Source organism: Taeniopygia guttata, chromosome Z, assembly GCF_048771995.1.
Source record: "Taeniopygia guttata chromosome Z, bTaeGut7.mat, whole genome shotgun sequence".
Taxonomy (NCBI): domain Eukaryota; kingdom Metazoa; phylum Chordata; class Aves; order Passeriformes; family Estrildidae; genus Taeniopygia; species Taeniopygia guttata.
In genome coordinates this window covers 37,316,147-37,335,560 of record NC_133063.1, presented here as the reverse complement: position 1 = coordinate 37,335,560, position 19,414 = coordinate 37,316,147, and the positions used below count along the sequence as shown (strand labels likewise).

Sequence of the window (19,414 nt, the reverse complement as noted above, 5' to 3'; positions counted from 1 at the left end):
AGTGGGCAGCTTCTACTTTTCAGCTTTATTTTTGGTTATTATAAGAAGATTCTTTACCTGAATTGAAACCACATAATCTGTTTTCAAGATTCTTGAGCAGTTTAAGTCTAAAACATAGTTTTGAAACTTTTACTAGCTAGTAAGTCTTGAGAGATGTCTTTGTAATGTCCCTAGAGAAAATAAAAATAAATTGAACCACTAATCTCAGTATTATTTCTGTTCAGGTCTTAAAACAAATGTTTTTTTTCCTAGCTTCTTAGGATTACCTACCTTGAAGAGACAGGGAATCTCATCTACATAGTTTCCAAAGGTAGGAATTAGTCCTCTCTATTTCTTTCTCTTTTTTCCTTTGGTACTTAAAGATCAATAGGAAGGCTAAAAATGCTTAATTTCGTCTCTTAAGCAAACCATAGTTATTAGGAAGACAGTTTTGTGCTAACTTTTAGCATATTAGACCTCATCTTTTCAGGCTGAAAGCATCTTGTTACTTTAAAAAATGTCTGTGTCTGTTTTGATGATCTTTTGAGAGATTTCTAATCTCACAATGCATTGAACACAGGTTTTTTGGGGAAAAGCACAATGTAAAGAAACTCCCTTATACATCTGATTCTTAATCTATAGGATTTTTTTTCGCTTGCACTCAAATGTGTACATATATGGTAATTAAAGTAATTTCTTTTATCTTACTTGTTTAATTCTGTTTTAATACAAGAAAATGCTATTTTCTTCATATGGCATATTTTTTTTACTTGCCTTATCTCTAATCCTGATGTGATGACAAAATTCTTCTATGCTCTAATTTATTTCTTCCTTCTGGCAATAGAACCCTAGTCAAAAATTTCCAGAAATAATGTCAACAATAGTTAGGAATGTAAACATTTTTTTGCTTTTGAATACCATTTAATTCAGAGTCCTACAGACTTGTTCCTCATGGACTGAATAAAAATGTTATTTCCAAAATCAAATTAATCCTAAATAGTACAAATGGGACTGAATGATCTTGAATTCATTTTAAGGACAAGATACTTGTTAACAAATAATATAAATCTGTGGGAGGAAATAATGGATGTCAAATGCCCTCTCATGGGCAATAGAACAGAAGAGAATAATTTTAGTTGGATGGAATCTACAGTGATCCTCTAGTCCAAATGCCTGGACAATTTTGGGATGAAAAAATATTAAAATTAACATAGTTGGTTGTTGCAGCAACTAAGCACCCCAAATACATCCACTCACTCTCCTGCCATGGGATGGGGGAGAGAATCAGAAGAGTAAAAATGAGATAATTCATGGGCTGAGGTAAAGCAAAACTCACACTTGCAAGCAAAGCAAAACAAGGCAAAACATGCACCACATCCTATGGGCAGGCAGGTGTTCAAACATCTCCAGGAGCATGGAGTACTCTGGATGTCTCCCCCATCCTCCTTCTTCTCCTCGCCTATATGCTGAGCATGACATCATAGGATGTAGGATACCCCGTGGATCAGTTGGGGTCAGCTGTCACACCTGTGTCCCCTCCCATCTCCCTGCACACCCCCAGCCTCCTCACTAGGGGGGTGAGTGAAGAGCAGCAAAGGCCTTGGCTCTGTGTAAGCCCTGCTCAGCAATAACAAAAACAACCCTGTGTTATCAACACTATTTTCAGCATGAATCCAAAACACAGCCATGCTTGCCATGGAGAAAATTAACACTATCGCAGACAAAGCAAGAACAATGAAGCACAAAACACCTCCCAGTTCCAGAGATTGAGCACCTTCTTAGCAAAAAATTATTTCCTGTTTCAAGTCTGAACCTCCCCTGATGCAGCTTTGAACCATTTCCGCATGTCTGCTAACACTGAATCCTAGAGAGAACAGTTCAGCACCTCCCCTTCTTCAGGAATCTGTAGAGAGCTATGAACTCAGCCTCAGCGTCCTTTTCTGTAAATTGGGCCAGTGCTGGGTCCTCAGCCACTCCTTACAGGAAATGCTAGCCAGCCCTTTCATCAGCTTTGTTGGCCTCCTCTGGACACAATCAAGGACCAACATGTCCTTTTCAAACGGGAGTGGCCCAGCACAGCTCAGGTCACAGCAGTGCTGGATAGAGCAGGATAATATTCTCTCTGACTGTATGGCTGCTGTGTGTTTGATGTCCCCAGAATACTGTTTGACCTCTTGGCTGTCTGTGTACACTGCTGGCTCACAGTGAGCCTGCTGCCAACCAGCATTCCCAGATCCTGCTCTGCAGGGGTAGACTCCAGCCACTCTTCTCCCAATGTATGCTTGTATACAGAAGGACTGGGCATTAGCCATCCCACTTTCCTGATTCTAGTTCACTCAGCATATTACTCTTTCCACCCCCTCATTTGTTTTTTTCTTTTCCCACATGACCCTGAAGCACAGTACTTATCCATCTTTGCATGAAACTTCTAGCCTCTTACTTTTCTTCATCTAGTTAGGCATTTTGTCAAAAAATCTTCTGCTCTCTAAATCTTTCTGGGAAACCCCATTTTTTATCAACAACAACCTATCATGGCTGTTAATTAATGCCACATTCCTTTAATCTACTTCTCACTAAATATTAATAGGAATAATAATAATATTATAGCATCTTGGAAAAACATCTGTCCTCTCAAAATTGTTTTTGTTTGCATCATCGACTTTGTTCCTTTTCTATGTATCTTCTATCTCTTAACAAGGCAGATGTAACCTATAAGGATCCTTTTATCCCATAAATATTTATAAATAGTACCAAAAAATAGCTTAAGCCTGGAGTTGAAACAAGAAGATAAAATTAAATTTAGTCCACTGCAAGGTTATTTACTTTTGTTGCTCCATTTGCTTTCAATGTTTTCTTATCTCCCATTTCATTCTCTGCATCCTGACATTTGTGCTTCACTGTGCCTTGTTCTAGTTATTTTCTCCATTTTGCTGTCATTTCCCTTGATTTTTCTGCTCCCTTTCTTCAACCTCACCCAGTTTAAAAACTATAGTATTTGCCATTTTTTCTCTTGTTTTCTGAATGCGGTCTTCCTTTTACATACTTTGCCTTTATTTCCCCTCTCCTGAAAGTTATTCCATTTCTCTTCCCACCTGTTTTGTTTCAGTTTGGGGGTGTTTTTTGTTTATTCATTGGTTAGTCTTTTGGCTGTTTGTTGGTTTTTTGGTTATTTTTTGTGTATAACCCTCTCTTTATGTTATTTTTTATTTGGCCAAATAACATTAGTTCAGGACTGGAAAGTGAGTTGAAGGCATGCATGTGTCCCACCTTCCAGACTCAAGCATTGCTCTTTACCTGCAAGGAGCAGGAGGGAAGGAAGATGGACTGTGATTGACGCCATGCATTGCTTGCCAGGATCAGGATATGCTGAAGAGCCCCTCAGGGGTAGAAAAACCCAGGCTGTGCTGCTCTTTATGACTCCACACCCACAGAGTGAATAGGAATATGGCCTGGCAGGGTAATCGACAGAGGAAGATGCTGGTATGAATTCATGCCACCTACAGTGACTTGTTCACTAGAGTTTCAGTTGTGTGTGAACAGAAGCTCTCATTTAAGCTACAAAAATGTCAAAATATTTTACTGTGAAAAACATACGTGAGTTACCAGGGCTGACTTTTCCTGAGTTCACACCTCTTAACTTCTGAAATGAGTTTTTCCTCCTCCTCTCAGCTAGTGGTAAGCAATTCATATGTTTTGAGGTGTAAACGGCTTTTTAAATTTTTTTCGGAAGTTCTACTATAAAATAAAGTGTTTCTCATATAGAGGGATTGATTATTTTCTTAGTGCAGTCAATAAAACTACTGTGGACTATGAAAAGGCAGCATAGTTGTCTTTATCTTCAGCTGTGTAACGTGTCTGGATTCCATCCATTCTACTGGAAAATGAAAGACTTGAAAACATTAAATCATCCAGGAAAAAATTGCAAGAGGGAATGAAGAGAAAGTATTGTGATTAGAACAAAATCATCTATTGCCACACGTCTTCCCTACAGAGAAAACAGTTGAGACACCCATCACTTGAAAGAACTCAGCTAAGCTTTTCTGTGGAAATAGTCTACTTACATAGTACCTGGATAAAATAATGTTTATAATTTATTATCAGATCTTCTCTCCCTTAATTTAATTTAATTGATCAAAGACTTTTCAGAACTTTAAATGGTTTAAATACCTGCTTCTGATTAATTCTCAGCTTTTCACAAAAGGTGAAAAATTGTGAAAAAAAGATAGTATCTTCTTTCTCTTGTGCTTATTCTTAATTTTTTTTTCTTATGCACATTATTAATTTTTGACTTGTTCCTATTGAACTCTGTTTCTCTCTGTACCCAAGGCTGCGATCACTCGCTGAAGTATTTGGGGACTGCTAGGAGACATAAATGCTTAAGTTTTTTTCAGAACCATGTCATCAAGGCATCTTGTATTTTAAGGTTAGGTGTTGAACAGTTTAGGAAGTACTGTCCATGCTTTAAGTTACTGGTGCTTGTTTTGAAGTACTTTGTAATGCAAATGTCAGAAGCAGTTTTGAGTATCTGCTGCAGGTATACAATGGCTGAAAGCGAAGTACTGCTTCAGAAAAGCCTGTGTGTTTTTATATTTCACACTGCAATCATCCAAATGACTCCTTTTTAATTAAAAACTTTTTAAAATAATAACTGACCCATCTGAGAACAATAACCGTTATTAATTTAAAGACAGAAGTAAATAAATTTTTAACAGCAGTACTTGTTTCTCATATAATTATAATATATACCTAAAATAATCTACTTGGAGATATACAACTTTGTCTTACATTTGATGATGTCATCTTGTGTCATGACCATTTCTCCTTCATTTTGTTTGTCCCTATATTAAAACTAGAATCATCCTACAAACATCTGTGAACCTCATATCTTCCTTCAAATGCCTCTGTAATTCTCATGACAGTTTCTAAGAAGAGAATACTCACAATACTTGTAACAACTTTCTAATTCTCTGATGAGTTCTTTAGAGCTGTCTTTTTGAGCACCCTTGCCTGCCAAAGACTTTGTTGTCTTCTGTCACTTTTTCTAGTATGCCCCTTGCCAAAATGTATATAAACTGAAGGAGGCTACAGCAGCTATGCTCTCTGGTTTTGGACTGATGTCCAGCCAAAAAGTCTGAAATCTTCAGTTTCAAATCAAGTTTGGCAGACTGTTTTATCTCAAAAACTAGCAATTTCCAATTATTTTTTTGACAAGCCTATAGGAAGAGAAGGATCCTAATAAAGCATTCAGTATGCAGTAACACAGTCTTCAGATAACACACCTTTTTCTAGTCATCAAACAATGCATATGGGAATTAAAATATTGAAAGAATACACTTTTGGTTAAATTACAAGTCCCTGTTAATTCTGAAGGTTGAGCAATTCTTGTTCTGTATTTCAGTTTGTCACAACACCATAAGATCCTGGTTCATGTCTCTAATATATGGATGGTGTGCTACTGTTCATGGCCCCATCCGATAAGTTTTTGTACCCAATGTCTTCACACTCACATATTTAGCATACAGAATCCTTTAGGCACAGCATTTCATCTAATTTGAAAGGTCTTGTGCAGTAGAATTGAGAACAGCTGTAGATATTGTTAAAATTTCAAAGTAACCTTTTTTCACTCATAATTTGCTAAAATGAAAATTATTATTTTCATCACACTTCAGTCAAAATAAAATTCTTATATTTAATTCTTATATTTAACGGGACGAAAATGATGTTAGGGAAAGCCTACCTGACTTACAACATAAAAAGGGAGAATAGTTCAAGTGTGTTTATAATCCCATAACCAATTCAGTTTGAACAAAACCAAATCTCACTGCTCTTCTTTCTTTCCTGTGGATGTCTGTCAATTATTAAACTGATTTAATTTTTGTCCTGTGACTTGAATAAAGATAGCTAGTACCAAACCATGTTACTCACATGAAATGGAGAAAAGCACTCTTATTTTTTTTAAGGAGAAATCATTACCCTATCAGTTGTATCTCGCTGAATCTGAAAGAGCTTTTATTACTGTAATTATATTCTGATTGAATTTTTCAAGCATCTATGATTATAGTAATGCAGCTTTTATTGTCTTTTAAACCATAGATTTCATAATAACATATACAATGGCTGGAAAAAAAAAAAAACAGTAACCAAAAAAAGTTGTTTATTTTTTTACTCTCTATCGTCAAAAGGAAAACATATTTGTTAATCAGAAAATAGCAAAGCATAGTACATTGTCTTGAAATCTTGCACTGTGATTTGAAAACCGAAGCCAATTTGGAAAAGTGGATTTCATAATGGAAAGATCCCAATATTCCTGTACCTTGGCTTGGTTTTTTTTTCCCTGCTCTGCCAAGCCAAAGTCAAACTCTATAATTTACGCTTCATGGTTTGCAGTATAGTTCATTAATGGTGACCCTTTCCTGATTAAAAAACAAACAAACAGACAAACAAACAAAAAAAAACCACTACCACTTCCCATAACCTTTGTGAGGAATCAAAGTTATAATGGTAATTATCTGAATAAAAAAAAATGGAATTGGCAATCAAAAGACAAAATACAAAATAGAGTAGACTAGACTATACTAGACTAGTTTACACTAGACTAGACTAGTTTGGTTGGAAAAACCTACAATGGTAATTCAGTCCAACTGCTTGACCACTTCATGGCTGACCACATGGCTTTTAAGATATTGCTCAAATACCTCCTAAACACTGAGAGCCTTGGGGTATTGTCTACATATTGAAGAAGCCTGTTGCAGCATCTGACCATGCTCTCAGTAAAAAAGTGCTTCCTGATGTCAAGTCCAAACCTTCAAACCTGCCCTGACACAACTCTGAGCCACTCGCAACCTTTTACTACTGGATCCAAGAGCAAAGAGCTCATGACTTCTCTGACTACTCCCCCTTCTCAGGAAGCTGTAGAGAGCCTTCTTCTCTCTAAACTACACAAACTACAGCTGCATCTCACAGGATATAACTTCCAGTCCTGTCATCATCTTTGTTGCCTTTTTCCTGGCATAACAAACATGATCTTATTTTGTTGAAACTCTTTGCTCATCATGTGATCCTGTCTGCATCAAAGAAATGTGAAATCACTTCAATACCAGATTCAACTTTCCTTTTTTTAATTACTTATCAAAATATAGAAATACCTCTCTGCAAGGAGCGTTTCTGCATGATTTTACTTAGTCCACAGGAGATTTGTTCCATTGCTACAAAATGCAGCATAGCATGTTTAGAGAACAATACAATGACATACAAAAATACAGATTTTTCAAGGTATAGGGTAAATGATAGAAACATCTGGATCCATACATCTGAATTTCATATGTAGATTTTTTTTTACACCCACAATATGTTTTTCATGAAAATCTGCATTTACATCTCTACCTATTTATTAAATCTTACAAGTTTGCTTTCTTTTTTTGCTTCATATTGAAATATTGATGATTTTCTCTCTCAAAGTAATTTTTGAAGGTACAGTCCATAGGGCCATCAGAACAACTGCAGCACCTTATTATTTATATATTATCATTTCTACAGCATTTGAAGATTTACAGATATCTTCCTATACAAAAGTTTCAGAATAAAAGCATTCCTGAGCTTGAGTGGACCTAGAGAACATCCTTCAGAAATTCCTGCTGCTTGTGGTGTAAACATCTTGCATACAGAGGTTCATAATAGAGTTATACAAGGAACTAAACTGTCAGATCTTGAAAACAAGAAAAAATGATAGGAACAGATATAACAGAACATGTCTGGTTATTGGTCTTTTCTTCAGGATTTCACCCTCAAATACAATTTCAGAGAGGACTTGTGCAGTTTTCACATTAGACATACCCTTTCTGCCACACCCATATGAAATTAGCCTGCAAGGCAAGGATTATCACATCCTCAAATATCTCAAGATAACCATTTCTGATGGTTAGACTGGAAAAACTGAAACCTGATTTTACTCCTCTGGTTTCTTTACAAACATTAACCCTTCACATCTGCAGTGTTAAATCTCTTTCTTGTGAACATATTTTAAATGCAAGTTAAGGTTAGCACTTGCACTATTGTTTTTGACATAGTGCAGCTGGCTTGAAAATGTAAATCTGTGAAAGTTTCTCTAGCCTCATGAAGCACAGCAGTATCATGTGGAATTGTGAGTGCAACATTAAATTTGGGCTCATTTTATTAAAATTTTGATCAAGTGTCATCTACAGAAAAATTGATTTATTTGAACTGAAAATATGTTTAATCTACAAAAAGAGTATTAATATAAAGCAGATGATTCTTCAGTGATTATTCCACATCTGGAGTATCCTAGATGGCTCCTGCATGAAGTTGATGTCAGCAGAACTTTTAAGAACAAGATATATGTAGGAGCAAGGAAAATATCAACCAGCTGATTTTGCAATAAACATATTTCCCATTAGACAACATAAGCAATGGAGTTGTAGCATGGCAAACATAGGATTGTTTACCAAGAACCCAAAAATAATTTCTGCCTGTGTTCATCAGTTTAATGATTTGAAGGATGGCATAGAGACACCAAAATCTAATGCTTCTTTGGACTCTGAATTGTGTCAGGGAACAGTAGCTGAGAAATTGATGTGAAATCTTGTTATAATCCAGATAATTAGAGACACCTCTGCCCAAATTAAGGTTCAAATAACACCATATGCTGAAGTCAATAATATGGACCCTATTTAATGCTAAGTGTGTAGTAGGGAGGAAGACACAAAAAAGGGGATGGGGAGAGAGGGAGAGGTCGGAAGAGAGTAAGACAGAGGTGGAGAGAGGAAGACAGTGAAAGAGAAGGGAAGGAGAGAAAGAGGAGGAGGCAGTGAGGGAGGAAGAGACACATGGATCCATCATCATCCTATTGGTCCTTCTTCACTCTGGGATTCTGGGTTGTGGGGGTCCCAAAGTCATTCTTCTGGGGCACCACCTTTGTACAGTCCAAGTTCTGCATCCACGGGGTGATCACAGATGTTGGAGTGTAACTTGGAGTAGCATATGTTTGAGCACTTGCTTTCTTTCCCACAGTCTGTCACATTATTTCATTATAATATGCATTATAAAGCATTAACTAAGGTGTGGTAACCAGATTTCACCTCACCAGGCCTGGAACTAATACCTTCCTCACACAAATTTCTCCATTCTGTTCTTACCTCAAATTCCCACTGTGGTGGCTTGTCTTATGGCAAATTCTGTGGCCTTGACAGTCTTTTGAGACAGGCAGCTGTGTTCTTTTACGTTCTAAGAGAACTGTGTACAATAAACAGTTCCTCTCTGCTGCTATCCTATGTGTAACATATGAAACGCTGACAAAATTAACACATAAATCCAGTGCACCCCCTACATCAAATCAATGTAAACAGAGAAATGATTGCATTTACTATGAAATAAAGTAAGCATAGCGTGGTTTTAATAATTTTGCTAGGCAGTTATGTTCTTAAAATCTTTTAATGGAGATGTTACGTTAAACACATTATTTTTCCCCTGAATAGAATGCATTTTGACCTCTTAATTCTCAAACTAAAATAAGAAGAATTCATTTTATATATTTACAGGGCATGGTTAAAGAACACAGAATATTTAGTTATTATGGATAGTTCAGAAATAAATCTGTTAATTCTGTTGTTTTAGATATTGGTTTGTTTCCTGCCACATGAACTGTAAAAATGAAACTATAAATAATATATTTTGATGCATATTTTTTGGTATTTGAAGTGTTGAAAGTGAAGGCTGAAGAATTTGTAATATACAATTTTGTATTCTGTTAGTGCCTTGCAATACTTGATCTCATATACGCATGAGGACGAATGCAGGTCTGCACGCTGTGCTGAGCAGACAATAGAGCAGGAGGAAATTCATTGCTTTTATGCATTGAAATCAGGCACAACTGGAGCATTTGTTGTGGTTGTGCTGAGGCACCCAGACCTAGAAAATACTTCATTATAATTCTTTTATACTGTCGTGGTTTGACACGGAAAAAGAATTTTTCCGAAAGGAAGAGGTCAATTTGGACATTGACCAATTGAAGGTAGACACGCCTCTGAGAACACAGAGAGGTTAAAAGCAGAATTCCCAGGAGAACTCGCTCTCTTGGTTCCGGTCAGCGTGCAGTGCAGGACTCTCCCCTGCCCGGCGATGAGCTGGGTGGGGGAGGGGAGAGCCATGTGGCCTTCGGAGGTAGGCCCAAGGGTGGAGGGACTGGAACCGGGCTGGCCCCCTGCAGATGGAAGGGTGGAGAAATCTGGGATGTCTCCATTCCCCCCAGAGTCTCTGTCTCTCCCAAGAGAGAAAAGAGATGGCGGTGGTTTTGCCAGCAGTTCACCGCGGGGAAGGAGAAGAGCGGGGGGAGGGCGGGGCCCGCAAGGTGCCCAGCCGGGCTGTGGGAGCTGGAGCCTGGGCAGCAAGCCATCTCTGGGAGTCGGGACTTTTAACCCTTCCTGAGAAATGAAAGCTTTCTGAAAATTTTCTCCTCCTTGGTTTGAAAAGAGAGGAAGAGAGACAGCCTGGGACCTGGGATATTGGAAGGAGAAATTCTAGGTGGGAGGAGATGATGGAGTGGCTTTTGGCTGGACTTTTTCTTGGTAGCCACAGACTGAACTGATCTTCTCCTCCAAGAGAGACTGTATTTTAGGAGGATGCTGGTGAGCCAAAGAGACCATGCTTCAGCTGGGAAAAGACAGAAGTGGAGCGAACAGAGAAAAGTTAAGGAGGTTTGTGGTGGTGCCCCCTGTCTTCACAGAGGAAGAAGAGAAGAAGATCTCTGTTCTTGGATCCTCGGCCCCAGGAGAAAATGGGGGGGACTGTTGGTCCCAAAAATGAAAAACTGAACTGTTGTTTATTCCCCTTTTGGCAGGGCATCCTTGAAAGGAAAAATCAAAAAAAGCAGTCTGTCCATCCATGCATTGGTGGTGAGAGCACTGTGCATGGAAAGGAGAGGGTCACCACTGGCAAACTTTTTTTCTCCGGGCGGTGCCATGTGGTGACATGGAAGCACAGGATGTGGCAGCTGTGTTTCTTGGGGGGGTCTGTGGCACGGGAGGGACTCCTCTCTCCCTGCAGATGGACTGGGTGTTGATTATCTGGAGGGTGGAAACCTGATTGGGGTCCAGATTGTGTCTCACTGTGGTTTGTTGGAGTTGGGTGGTGGGAGGAGGAATGCTTTGGAAGGTTTTAATTTTGAATTGTGTGTGTTTTCTTTCTTCTTTTTTTCCCCCCTCTTTTATAGTAGCATAGTGGTAGTAGTTTAATAAAGTTTTTTTCTTGTCATTAGGCTTGGGCCTGCTTTGCTCTGTTCTCGATCTCATTTCACAGCATTCAGTTGAGAGGTTGCATTTTCATGGGGGGCACTGGCATTGTGCCAGTGTCAAACCATGACATATACTTTAAATCAACAGTCTTGTCTGTGAAAATCAGTCCTGTGTACTGTAACAGTGTACAAGCAGGCATCACTATGATATCATCAAGGTGTAGATAAAAGCAGCTTTTTATCCCACACAAAAGGAGCTGTCTGTCTATCTTCCTTCTTATTCCATTGTGACTCTCCTGACATTTGAGGCATTATTCCATATTTACACTAGTGAGACTTGATCACAAGGGTGTGTCCATCAAGAGTTAAAGCCAAAATGTGGAGGGAAAAGCGCTCCTTTGAAGGGAGCATATAAACAATTCTACATTAAAAAGTGTTCCTTAAAAAACAGTTAAGTGAGTAGAGTTACACAGAATGTTATTGTGCTTTAAATCTCTGGAGGAAAGGTGATTAGATGGAGCTGCTATTTTTTCTATAATAAATTTGAATAGAATATTTTACTTGCACATGCTGCAGAAGCTGAGCACAAATTGCCTCACTAAGCTCTATTATTCTGGGGAACAGCAAGAATAACAAGTTGAGACATGGATGAACTCAGAAATGTGAATAACATTAACACTCAGGAAGTATCAATAACATGATGTCTGACACTGGGGACAAACATCTTGAGGATATAAGGAATTGCAAGAATGGGTTGTCAAAAGCAGGTCTGAAGATGGGAGATTTTCAACACTTCTCTGGGGAAGTCAGATGCATCTGCAGGGGGTAAAAAGTCTTGTCAATAAAAAGCTAAGGGATTTTGTCCCTCAGATCTTGCTATTCTGCAAGAAAAAAAACGGGGGAAGGCTAAGCAAGAGAAGTAATTTCTGTTTTCACAAACAAAGAAACATGGTATGGGCATATTTATGATACTTAGATAGTTATATCTCAAGCTAACTGTCTCCCATCCTTATTTCCTGCTTAAAGCTTGGGAGAGTTCAATGCATGAGACAACTTCAGGGAGGGAGGGTGAAATACTACCAAGAAGTGTTCCCTAGCTGGCCTTGTTGTATCACAGCACATATAGTAAATGCTGTTGTAAAACATTCCAGACACACACAAAAAGATACAGTCTTTATGGAGAAGTGTTAAGAGTACACAAAGAGGATTTTTTTTTTCTCTCAAGAGATTCTTTTTGTCTGCATTTGGTGCAGTCTGCTGGATTAATAACACTTACACCAAAAGTCTCTTTCCAGAGAACTAGCAGCCTGCTCCTTTTCTTGAATGATAGGCTCTTAAGCTTTTAGGGCTTAGCTCTATCTGTCAAGTTTCAGTCCTTTCTTCTGAAATTGCCCAGCAGGATTCACCTGGACTGAGCACACCAGTTTAAATCATATACCTTACAAAATTGTTGCAGTAATGATAGATTTGTCACTTTCATCCCAACATCTATAGCTCTGATTAAGGAAGAATTTGCAAAATTAAAGAACTGAATATGTATGTCAATGAGAATTTAAGATGCTGTATGCTGTAATTTGCCACTGACTGTAATCAATCAGAGAAAATTCAGTTTTAATCTTGATCACTTTAGAAAGCTGAGCTATATAGAGCAATCTAAGGTACTACTGAAAAAGAGCAGCAGGAAAATATACTGTACTTCACTGGCACAGCCAATTTATTTAAGGAATCCAGTAGAAGCCAATAAATTCATAACTCTGTTATCATTAGCCTGAATGCAGTCTGAGAATTTCTGGGACTGTAAAAACCTACCAAATTGAACATTAGTTTATCATCATAGATTAAATGGTGCTTTGATAATTTTCAGCTTCTCCCCTCAACTCTGCCCTTGCGAGACCCCACCTGGAATATTACATCCATGTCTGGGATTTGCAGCATAAGGGTATGGACCTTTTGGAGCTGGTTCACAGGAGAGCCATAAAGATGATCAGAGTACTGGAATGTCTCTTCTGTGAAGACAGCCTAAGAGGGCTGGAATTGTTCAGTCTGGAGAAGAGAAAGTGTCAAGGAGACTTCATTGCACCCTTTCAGCACTTAGCTTATAAAAAAAGGGACAGAGTGCTTTTTACAATGGCTTGTAGAGATGGGACAAAGGGTAGTAGTTTTAAACTAAAAGAAGGGAGATTTACAGTAGATGTCAGGAAGAAATTATTCACCCAGAAGATAGTGAGGCACTGACATAGCTTGACCAGAGAAGCAGTGGGTATCTCAGCCCTGTCAGTGTTAAGGCCAGGTTGGATGTGGCCCTAAGCAATTTGATCTAGTGAGTGGCATTCCTGGCTATGGCAGAGGGATTGGATATAGATGATTTTAAAGTCCTTTACAATCTGAGCTTTTCTGTGATTATATAATTCTATTATTTAGATAGAAAATAATTGTTTCTATGTCCTATATTATTATTTCTGAGACAAAAAGAAAGCTATAAAAGTATTTTAAGTAGAACTTGTGGGTCCCTTCCAAATCAGGATGCCCTATGATCTTAGGATTCAGTGACAAGGACAGGTTATACGAGATATTGCAGCATCTTGTGCATAGGATCCAACCTTGGCAAGCCAGAAGTGCAAGTTTTGCTGGTTTTACCATTGAAGTAACAGTCCTTAATATCACATAAGTTTCTTGCCCAGACTGTGCTGACCAAAATAAAGAGCGCTTTGTCTCATTATTTTCATCTTTACCATCCCAGAATTATGATCTTGAAAGAAGTAAAGGGTCATCTGAAAGTTTTTATTCTTTGGCAAGTGAGACCATTTCTATTTTTCAGGAGAGCCTTTGATTACTTCAGATGGTAAAGCTGGGAAAGTTTTAGCAGAGTGTGTAAAGCATCAAGTCAAAACAAAACCAAAAGAAAGACCCATATTTAATCCTAGTCACAATGTTTGGAAACATGAAAATGAAACAGAAAAGATGGCCATCTTGCTCAGCACATTACATTTGTATGTGGACATTTTTGCAAGTCAAAATTTTAATTCATTAGTGTAGCGTATTTTTTTACTATCTAACAAGCACTATGTCTTGAATGCGCAACAATATATTCCCTTGTCATATTCACCTATCAGACTACAATGTCAAGTTAACAACAAGGATAAGTCACACAGCTACTTCAGCTATGGCTTGGATCTCAGATGGGATGCTTCCTAAATTCAGCACTTTCTTTGCAGTAGACTCATTAATTTTCAGGGTGGTATGATTGAGGTTTTGAGTGTTTTTTGAATTTTTGAGGTGTTCTTTCAGCTATGACAGCTAAGTGAAGTGGCTATTCATGTCAAGAGTGTAAGTTAAATGGATCATGACCTAGATAAAACCTTCCCTTTCTTTTCCCTCAATGTCACCCTAATTCTTAAGTTTTTCTAAAGCCTTCTAAGTTTACATTCTGTTAGAAAACTTTCCCACACAATTTCTATAAACAACATATTGTTTTGCATTCCTTCATAAGGGTAGAAAAACTTCATATACTAGTAGTTTGTCCAATGTCTTTGGAGAGGTAGCCCATTCACTCTCCAATCCACTGTCACCTTTGGTAAAGTATAAAAGTTGGAGTCAGAAAATAAACTTTCTGTTTTACCTTACAAAATAGCAAGTAGCTCGTGTTGTGCTTTCACGTGTCCTATAGCAACACCTCATAGTGCCAGCCTATCCATAAAAATGCCTTGTAACACTCAGTAACTCAGATGTATACTCAGTCTATTCAGATGCATAAGATCCATTTAGAAGGCAGCATAAACATAGGCACATTTGACACTGAACGAGAAGCAGTTAATAAGGTGATGAACTTATCGCCATCTGGTCATGGGTCTCAAGCTCGTCTGCACAAACACACCGTCACCCACCCCCTACCAGAAATTTAACTTCATTATGAGAATAAGCAATTAGAGAAACATCCAATTTGTTACTTTGTAAATGAGGAAACAGGCACCATTTATGTCTATTTCTTGCTTTTCTATTCATTTGTAACTGACCTGCTCTGGATGTTTTATAGACGTGTCTCTACTGCATTCACTTGCACATGTAGAAAATTGGAATTAAAAATTGCTCATTTTTGATTTAATGTTCAGATTAACATGATTTGAATGTTCAGTGAAAATTGAAGAGAAAGAATGAAAATAGGAACAGAAGACACTAACTACCAATTATTAGACATGGTGATCTTAGAAGTCTTTTCCAACCTTAATGGTTCTATTATTCTGATTTTTATACTCTTGTAGAAGCACCAAAACTTACCTCTTCCAATGAAGTTGATCGGATGGTATGTTGTGTATGATTGTTCCACCACATATTCTGTATTCAAGTGTGCTTTCCATCCCACCACTGAGCTAAATGCCTTAAACAGAACTAGTTGGCTCTTTTTTTTTCTGTTCAAAAGTTAAGGACAGACACTTTAATACTTATATCAGATAAGAGTTATTAATCTGTTAGAAAATATGAATTTCTGAAAAAATAGACATTCTTTTCTTTTTAGGTACCTGCTATTACCAAAGAATCACAGAACCTGAATGTAATTTGCTGTCACCAACCCTCCCCAATAGAGTAGCTGGACAATCTTTCTTGTAAATTCTCTTGTCACCGAAGACATGTTTTATGGAGCATTATGTCACTGTGAGCACGTCTTTCTCCCTGCTGCTATTACATCATGTCAGGTGTGGAACCTCTGGGACTGATGTAATGACACAGCAGTTCAGCATGCCACAGGAAGCAGCATTTCAAAGAGAGTGCTGTGTCAGTGGAAAGAATATCTACATGAAAACCTGCCTTGAATTACCAGCAAGCCTTGAAGCAAAACACTCACACACATAAGGAAATGCCTTGTTGAGGAAAAGCTAATACTTCAGTTCTCTGTGGATTAATTAAGAAAGGAGTCCCATCCAGCACCCACAATTGTTTACTTGAATAGTTTTCAAGCAAACTGCAGTGTTCAGATGAGGTCTAATTGTGCCTGATAGAGCCATTACTTTGTAATTTGAGCAGTGTTGTAGAATTTTCTCCAGTGATTAATTAAACTAGAGATAGTGGCTAAATCTTCATAGAAAGCAAGACCACTTAAACTTTTCACAATCTCTGCCAGAGTTTATATAAGTATATTGTTTAAAGCCAGTGGGGTCTTCTACCCCTCATTTCCTAGGTGTGAGAATAACCCAGGCTGGTGTCTGTCTTTGTGTCATGGTTTGACACGGGAAGAGAATTTTTTTTTAGAAGGAAGAGGTTCACCAGTCAGGGGTCAGGTTTAGATACTGACACTTGGGGTGACCAATTGAAGGTGGACACGCCTCTGAGAACACAGAGGGGTTAAAAGCGGAATTCCCAGGAGGACTCGTCCTTCTTTGGTTCCGGTCATCGCATGATACGGACCACCCCTGCCCAGCCCGGGCTGGGTGGGGGAGGGGAGCCATGCGGCCTGCACAGGTAGGCCAGGAGGTAAAGGATCGGAACCGGCTGGGTCAGCTCCTGCAGATGGAAGGGTGGAGAAATCTGGGATGTCTCCGCTCCCCCCAGAGTCTCTCTCTCTCCCAAGAGAGAAAAAGAGACTCGGTGGTTTTATCAGCAGTTCGCCGCAGGGAAGGAGAAGAGCGGGGGGGCCGCAAGGTGCCCAGCCGGGCTGTGGGAGCTGGAGCCTGGGCAGCGAGCCATCCTTGGGAGTTAGGACTTTTAACCCTTCCTGAGAAATGAAGGCTTTATGAAATATTACTCCTCCTGAATTTGAAGAAAAGAGAGACAGCTTGAAACCTCAGATGTTCAGAGAAGAAGGTTGGGGGCAGATGATAGAGTGGCTTTTGGCTGGACTCTGCTTGTTTACCATAGACTGAACCACTCTTTCTTTTAAGAGGGACTGCATTTTAGGGGGATGCATTGGTGAGCCAAGAGACCTTCTGCAGCAACTACCAGTTTTGGAGTGGACAGAGAGAGAGCTGAGGAGGGTGTGAGGATGCCCTCCATCTTCAGGAAGAAGAGAAGGCGATCTCTGTCTTTTGGACCCTTGGCCCCAGGGGAAAATGGGGGGGACTCTAGTCCCGAATTGTGATACTGGACTGTTGTTCCTGGTGGTCCTTGGCAAAGCATCCTTAAAGGGGCCCTATAAGCAGTCTCTGTCCATGCCCGGTGGTGAGAGCACTGTGACATGGGGAGGAGAGTGTCACACTGGCCGGTGTGTCTGGGCGGTGCCACGTGTGACATTGGAAACACAAGAGGTGGCAGTTGTGTTTCCTGGGGGTCTATGGTTGCAAGGGGGACTCCTCTCTTCCCCGATGGACTCAGCATTGATTATATTGAAGGGTGAAAACTTGATTAAGGATCCAAATGGGTCTCGCTGGGGTTTGGTGGAGTTGGGTGGAGGGAGGAGAAATGTTTTGGAAGGTTTTCATTTCGAATTTTGTGTGTTTTTTTTCCTTTCCTTTCTTTTTCTTTTATAGTAGTAGTAGTAGTAGTGTAATAAAGCTTTTTCCTTTGTTATTAAGTTTGGCCTGCTTTGCTCTGTCCTTGATCACATTTCACAGCATTTGATTGGTAAGTTGTATTTTCATGGGGCGCTGGCATTGTGCCAGCGTCAAACCATGACACTTTGTTGCCCATCATGGCTCTGCCTTGCAGATGCCCTTAGGGGATCTCATAAACCCCAGGAAATCTCAACTGCTTTTCACTTAGGCTTATTTCCTACAAACGTAGTTTTCTGAATAAGGTTAAATGTGCAGCAGTTGTGAAAATGTCTGTGACTGTAGCCAAAGGCACTTAGAACACAAGAAAGCTGTCACTTAAATGCTGTCCACTTCAGAAACTACTGAGGGCCGCAGGAAGTGAAAAGAATGGTAATATGATTGCATCTTTTACAACTTCTTTTCATTGCTGATACTGCTACTGCCCTCTCAGTGATCTGACTTTTATTATTTGATCTCTTTCTTTCTTTTAATGCTGAGTGTTTTTCTGAGAAAGAATCACCCCAGAAAATTTGCCTTGTATAAGTGCAGCAGATGTAGGGGGAAGAGAGGGATGGAGAAAGAGAGCTTTTTAAATGTAGGAGGCTCACAGATAGCACAAGAAAAATAGAGAAAAGTAATGATTGAAAAGCTGTCTGCGAGGTTTATTACATTTCTGAGATGAAAGGGTGAATATTTGGACTATGTGGGCTCTGACTGAGATGCTATTATACCTATGGTCTTTAACTAAAATTGTTTCAATATTTGAATTGAACTTGTGCATTTACATATTTAATGTAAGATACCTCATTCCATTCTTGAAGTATCTTGAGTTACAAATATATTTACTTTTGAGGGGTGTTGGAGGTATTTTTACTGCAGATCCACTAAGAAGTTTGTGGGAGGCCTCATGTGCACATTAGGCATATTATTGTTTGTAAACACATACACCTCTAATGAGTAAAGCATTAAATGAAGTTTTCACTCACTGAGAAGTTCATGAAGACAAAAAGTCTGTTTTGGTAATTGATCAATACTAAGTGCATCTCAGTTTGATGAATCAAGGTTGGTGATGTTACAACTTGTGTGTTATGAATTTCTTGTGTAATGGGTGTTATTGTCCTGACTCCATTTGTCTTTCTGTGTGATTTTTGCACTAAGCCCCAGAACACCAGGCAGAGTCCAAAATTACACACACAGTGCATCCTGCAGTGTACTACAGGTAACTCCAAGGTTACAATGTCCATACCAAGCTCTGTGCTCAAGTGCCTGCACCGCATGCAGGATTGAAACTGCACACAGACTCTTTATCCTCCAACTTCACTCCCATATGGGATTTGGAGTACCAATATGGTCTATTGGTACTCCATCTATTTATGTTTTTAGAAGGCAGCTCTCCCATCTGGGAAATTACTTGTCTTGTTTGCAACGTCCAATGGAGCCATAAAAACCCGATAGGTGAGAAAAAAGTTCCATGAATCCTTAGGGCTCTTGCTATCATCCAAAAGATGGTGGAAATATTTGAAATTGTTTTGAAAATTTTGACACAAGGGTTTTTTATTTAAAGAGGTTTTTACAGAGTGGCTACATTTTACACATAACTCTGATACCAGAGAAAATTTGTTAGGAATATCAATGGTTTATTTGAAGATCCAGCCTGAAGATATTCAGTGTTGTTAAATTCATCTAAAAGAAAAACTGTCCATTGAGAAAATTTTAAAAAGAGAAAGTT

The 19,414-nt window shown here is 38.9% G+C and overlaps 1 protein-coding gene across 15 annotated transcripts in view; it reads left to right on the top strand.

Moving 5' to 3' along the window:
* Nucleotides 1-19,414, top strand: part of LINGO2 (leucine rich repeat and Ig domain containing 2) — a 485,467-nt gene that overhangs the window by 403,304 nt on the left and 62,749 nt on the right. For 2 of the 15 annotated variants that reach the window (XM_072921847.1, XM_030258398.4), the window contains one exon: nt 253-310. The exons of 12 other annotated variants lie outside the window; for them this stretch is intronic. The gene's annotated coding sequence lies outside the window, so the exon portion shown is untranslated. Of the gene's footprint in view, nt 1-252; nt 311-19,414 lie in introns of those variants that run through there. One more of the 15 variants, XM_072921848.1, reaches the window with a different exon arrangement.